The sequence below is a fragment of the Oryza sativa genome, chromosome 4, assembly GCF_034140825.1.
Source record: "Oryza sativa Japonica Group chromosome 4, ASM3414082v1".
Lineage (NCBI taxonomy): Eukaryota > Viridiplantae > Streptophyta > Magnoliopsida > Poales > Poaceae > Oryza > Oryza sativa.
In genome coordinates this window covers 4,980,276-4,986,700 of record NC_089038.1, presented here as the reverse complement: position 1 = coordinate 4,986,700, position 6,425 = coordinate 4,980,276, and the positions used below count along the sequence as shown (strand labels likewise).

The following is a 6,425-nucleotide window of genomic DNA, read 5'->3' as shown; positions in this document are numbered from 1 at the left end:
TATTGAGCTAATTATTTTATACATACCGCATATGTGTATCGTTGCAACTTATTTTCCCATAGTCCTCCGTAAGGATAAAACTTTGTTTGTACTGCACATTTGAATAAGTGGTTATACATATTGCTCCTATACGTTGATTTATTTCTCATGTTCATAGTAGAACTTATGAAATAAGTAAACGAAAGATTAAACATTGTGGTAATTTTATTTTCATTATTTTACACATTAATAAAAATGTGGTTATGACATTGGAACATGGAAGTTTCAACGGATCTCTTCTTGAGGGGGAGCATATATGCTAAACATTGATTATCATACTTAAGACTTGGAAGTCTTATTTTTGATTTACCAAGAATTAATCAAATTAATCATTGTTTTGATAATTTACCTTGAAGGTTACTACCGCTATATTGTTGTGTTAATCCAAGTTGATTAATATAATAAAGCATATAGATCATTAGCTATTTATGAAGAATAGTCGATCTTAAAGATTATGCGATCAAGAATATTTCTCACGCAAGGTTTTTAATGAGGCAACAAGTGCAATATATTCTCCTATCCTTTTCTCCCACTAGGTTTTTGGATGGAGTTTTTAATGAGACATGTGTATAGCGCGGTATTCGTCCAAGGGGGAGTGTTATGAAACTATTATCTCCTGCCAGAGATAAATATGGGCTCATACCAAATATATGGATACGTATCCTAATAGGTGTCACGCCCGGAATTTCTATCCAAAATTCCAAACGCTTACATGTGTGTGAACCCTCGTCCAGGAATCAGCCGAGGCACACAATAACAAATTGATAATAGAGTACAATTATTACTCTAATTAATAAGCGAATAAAATGTCATTACAGAGGTAGATAGTTCCTCTCAATCAATAAAGATCTAAGCAGCGGAAAAAAATAAGATAAACGGCGCAGACGGCTCCACTCCACAGGCAGCTTGACCAGGGCTACACCTAATCCTTCACACCATCAGCATCACTGTAGAACTCTTCCTCTGATGAATGATTGCAAGGTGAGTATATGACATACTCAGCAAGCCACGCAGCAAATATGCAAGTGCACAGGATAACAAAGGATGGCATAGTAGGGTTTCATTTGCATAAACAGCATTTAATAAACATTTCAGAATTTAATAAATGTCACGCCCGGAAATTCACTAGTAATTTCCGAACTAATTTGTGCATAAAATCCTCGTCCAGGAATCAGCCGAGGTACACAAACTGACAATTTAATATACAAATCCATCTTAATAATAACGTTACATACTTACAAAGAAAAGAAAACAGCAGCGGAATTAACGGTCTAGCGATGGCTTCAGCTCCACTCCCACAGGCAGCTCAACTGGGGTATAAGCCAAACGTCTTCCCTTCTGGATCCTTTATCTTCAACTGAGGTTTGATGATTATTGCAAGAATGAGCATATGACATACTCAACAAGCCACACAGCAAATATGCAAGTGCACAAGGATTCCAAAGGATGGCATAATATAGGCTCATTTGCAAAAGCAGCATTTAGCAAAGATTTAAGATAAGTAAAACAGTAGAGTAATTAATCATCAATTTTAATCAACACTGAACAGCACACCCATGCTGCTCAGGCCCAACCAAACCTGAACAACCAACCCCGGTCGTACAGATCAAACCTCCAAACTAGGAATTATCCATTCCATACTAGGAGTCAAATTAATTATCACATTATTAACATTGATGAGTAGTGTGAAACTAATCACGAAAAACATTGCTCAACCCGCCCATAACCACGGGCACGGCTATTCGAATAGTTTTACTCTGGCCAGAGGTGTACCACTGTACCTACAAGACACGATTTCGCACATGTTGCCATGCCCCGAAATACCACCACGGCATTGCAAAGGGGGAAATCGTGACAATACCCTTTGCACAACACAACTCAAAACAGTGCACCGTTCCTGGATCATAATCACCCCCTTATAAACAAGGCATGGACTCCCCAGCGACCCCCGTGGACTTCTTGCCACTTCTCAGTCTGGCGCACTATAATGAATCACGCTATACAAAAGATAAAGCCGTTGCCCATCCTGGCTTGTGGTTGGCACGGTAAATGTTTCACAACAGTAGCTCGCGAGCCGGTCCTTAATTGCCATGAGCACAACTATCAAAACCATATGCTCACAACCCACCTTAACCAGATTTTAATTATCAATTAATTAACATCACACGATTAATCATCATGAGCTACCATTAAATATAACCATAATTAATAAGAATAATATAATATAATTTATATTTAATCCCCTTTAATTAGCTAATGTTTCTAAGCATAGCTAAGCAAACTTACATATAGCATTTAGCTGAACCAATCCAATATATAAGGTTCATGCTAATCAAATTATAACCCATAGGAAAATAAGATCATCTTCGGCCATTAATTAACGGGGAAAGGTTCACCACCCGATGACATTCAAAAATAATGCATAGTTGAAATAAAATAATAGCTTTAAATGGGTTCAACATGCTCAAAGGGTTGTTTGGGATCTGTGTGACTTGCCTTGGGCTTCCGCAAACACTTCCGAACCTTGCTCAACGAAAACGCTCTCCTCCAGAACGTCGGAAACTAAAGCGAAAGAATAAAAATCAACAAAACAGTACAAAAACAAGCATAAACAGTACATGTGAATATTTTTAACATATAGATCTTGATTTTAGAAAAATTTAGCAACTTGAACCACTCGAATCGGATCTACAGTTATTTAGTTATGATTTTCCGAAGATTTAATCTATTAGAAAAAACTGGAAAAGGAGAAGATGATGATGTCATGCTGACATCATCCATGGCGACCGGCTCGGATGGCGACCTCGCCGGAGCTAGGGTGGTCGGCCGGGAAAAAGGAGGGCATGTACACGTAGAGGACGACGAGACGAACCCAACGGTACTCACCACAACGACAAACGACGTTGGACGACGACCGGCGACGAGAGGGGCGACGGCGGCGGCTCGGTTGACCGGCGGCGGAGGAGCTCCGGTGGCCGGCGACGACGGGGAAGGGGCGGCCGGGCTAGCCCTCGGTCACGCGCACCCGCCGGCGGCGAGAGGAGGCAGCGGCGACGGCTAGGGCGACGGCGCAGCGCGGCTGCACGTTGACCGGCGACGACGGCGGCTTGCGCGACGCGGCGACGAGGCTACGGAGCACGAGAGAGCACGGGAAAGAGGGCAAACGAAAGAGGAGGACTAGGGGGTCCTATTTATAGCCTTGGATTGAAGAGATCGGACTCCTCCCGCAAGAAATCGATCCGGGAAATCAAAAACTCGGTTTTGGAGATAAACTCAAAAACGAGTTCGATTCGGATAAAATACTCAACGGTTTGCTCCAATTCTTAGGGGTAAAGATAGAGGAGGATAAGAGGAATATTTCCCCTCAACTAATTTTGCAAACGGAGCTCCGGATGAGGCGGATTTAACGGAGGAAGCGGCGGCTGCGCAGGGCACAGCACGGGCGGCTCGGCTCTGTCCAGAGCTGTAAGATGAACAGTGCCAGGGAGGTAAATTAGACTTTTGGTTGGCTGAGAACAGAACAGGGCACTTGACTTGGGCCGGCTTGGGCTGCACAGCACGCGCGCGACGGAGAGAGAAGAGGAAGGAATGGGCCGAAAAGGGCCCAAGCTGAGGAGGAGGATTTTTATTACTTTTCCAATTAAAATAATCACTTAAATGATCTTTCAATTGTTAAAAATACTTCCTATGCTCAAATAATTCCAAGAAAAATCTTGAAAATACTTGGACACTCAAAGTACTTAACAAAATTATAACTAGACCATTTAATTATTAATTTAATATGTGGGTAATTACTGAAATGCTCTTTGTATGATTAAAATTAGGAATTGAGCTCCGAAAAATCCGAGAATATTCCAGAGAGTATAATTAACCATGGAGAATTTAATAAAAATTAAATCCATCCATGCTTTATATTTAGGAAATTTTATTTCCCACATTTAACTTCACTTGTAAATTAATGAACATTTAATATAAATTCTGATAATAATTTATTAAATAATTTATAAATCCTGAAACGAAAATCAGGGTGTGACAATAAAACAGTTAGGTAATAATTAATTAATATTAATCCAACGCTATACAACATACCCTGTTGCATAGGCCCAATCATTCTGAACAACCATCCCGGCTGTACAGTTCTATCTCCAAACCAGGAGCTAATCAAATTATTACCAGTTATATCATCTTTTATTATGATGAGAGGTGTGAGACTAAACACGAAAGACATTGTTAGACCCGCCCATAACCGCGGGCACGGCTATTCGAATAGTTTTACTCTGGCCAGAGGTGTACCACTGTACCCACAAGACACAGCCCCACAACATGTCACCATGTGCCTTAATACCACCACGGTACCTCGGAAAGGAGCTGTGACAGTACCCCTCGCACAACACAATCCACCACAGCGCACCTTTCCTGGATCATAATCACCCCCTTATAAACAAGGCATGGACTCCCCAGCGACCCCCGTGGGCTTATCTCCGCCACTTCTCAGTCTGGTGCTCCGCAATGAACCATGCTATACAAAAGGTAAAGCCGTTGCCCACGCTGGCTTGTGGTTGGCACGGTTAATGTTTCACAACCGAAACTCATGAACCGGTCCTTAATTGTCATGAGCACGACTCTCAAAACCATGTGCTCACAACCCACCATTATCAGGTTTTAGTTGGCAAGTAATTAATTAACCAATCACGATTGACCATCGTGAACTATCATTAAGCAATCATTAAATAATAGTGAATCATAAGTTATCCCAATAGTGTGCTAATGTTTCTAAGTATGGCTAAGCAATTATATCTAATACATCTAGTTGAACCAATATATATATAGCCCAACTAGTCAAGTTATAACAACCCAAGGTATCAAGGAATAAAGTAATCAAGAACAAAAGGGCTATAACAAACAATAGGTTAATTCCACCCAATGACATTCGAAAATAAATGCAATAGTTGAATAGAAACAATAGCTTTAAACGGGATCAACATGCTTAAAGGATTGTTTGCGATCTGTGTGACTTGCCTTGCTGGCCTTGGAACTCTTCAAATTCTTTTCCTGCGAAAACGGACTCTCCGGAAACGTCGGAATCTAAACAGAAAAGAGCAAAAACACCAAAACAGCACATAAACAAGCATGAACAGTACATGTGGATATTTTTAACATGTAGATCTCAATTTTAGAAAAATTTAGAGACTTGAACCAACTAAATCCGAGCTAAGATGAATTAGTTATGAATTTTTAAAGATTAAATCGGATTAAAACACTTATATGGATTTTAATTGAATTATGACGCAATAATGAATTATTTTTGAAAAGGAAAAGGGAATTATTGCTTCAGCGGCTAGGGTTAGCGGTGGACCGGGCGCACGGCAGCGGTTCACGGGAACGAACGGCCGAGATCGATCCATCCAAAACGGACGGCCGAGATCGAACAGGTCTACGGCGGCTCACGGCAAACGGACCCTGATGACATCAGCGGTGACGTCATCTCCGGCGGCGGCTCGGCGGCTCAGGCGCGCAAGCTCGCCGGCGAACGACGGCGCTTCGGCACGAACGGAGGGCACCAGGACGTAGAGCACGACGCGGCGAACTTACCGATGACCAAAGCAACGGCGGAGGAGCAACGGACGGCGTCGGCGACGAGGTCGAAGCGGCGGAGACCTTCGGCTTGACGACGACGGCGGTGCTCCGGCGGTCTACAGCGACGGCGAAGGGGCGGACGAGGAACGATGGCGACCTCCCCGAGCGACGACGACGACCGGGACGGCGGCGGCGCACGGCTGGAGCGGCGGCGACGACTGCGGCACGAGATCCACGGCGCTAGGGCTCTTCCGATGGCGAGAGACGAAGGCGAGGGTGGCGGCGGGTAGAGGAGACACCGGGGATCCTTTTATAGGGGTTGAAAGGCGGCGGCGAAGGCCCACGGCGACCGGCGACGCGAAGGAAAGGTTTGGGTTCGGAGAGAGGGAGACCGATCCGAATCGACCTCGAATCCACGGATTTCCAAACGAAATTAGCCGATGATTCCAAAAGAGAAATGGTAGAGGAGATCCCGAAGATCGTTTCCCCTCAATTGATTTCACCGGAGAAGGAAAGTTGCGGCCGAATTTGGGAAGCGGCGGCGGCGGCGCGGTGCTAGGGTTTCGGCCGGAGGAAGACGACGACTCCGACAGGCGGGACCCACCTGTCAGCGGCGGCGAGCTCGCGCGGGCGGCTGCTGCTGCGGACTTTGCCGACTTGGGCCTGGGAGAGAGAGAGAAGGTTTTGGGCCGACTTTCGGCCCAAAGCCAAAAGAGACTTTTAAAAATCTTTTTCAATTAAATTATTCATGAAATGCATTTCCATTTATTAAAAATACTTCCTTAGCTCAAATAAATCCCAGAAAAATC

General features: G+C 43.8%; 1 long non-coding RNA gene across 1 annotated transcript; it reads right to left on the bottom strand.

The window, feature by feature from the left end:
* Positions 1-807: 807 nt before the first annotated feature.
* Positions 808-3,529, bottom strand: LOC136356139 (uncharacterized). The gene is made up of 4 exons (XR_010740891.1): positions 2,926-3,529; positions 2,536-2,601; positions 1,279-1,396; positions 808-1,002 (listed from the first exon to the last, which is right to left on the bottom strand). It is a non-coding gene; the product is annotated as an uncharacterized lncRNA (long non-coding RNA).
* Positions 3,530-6,425: the final 2,896 nt, after the last annotated feature.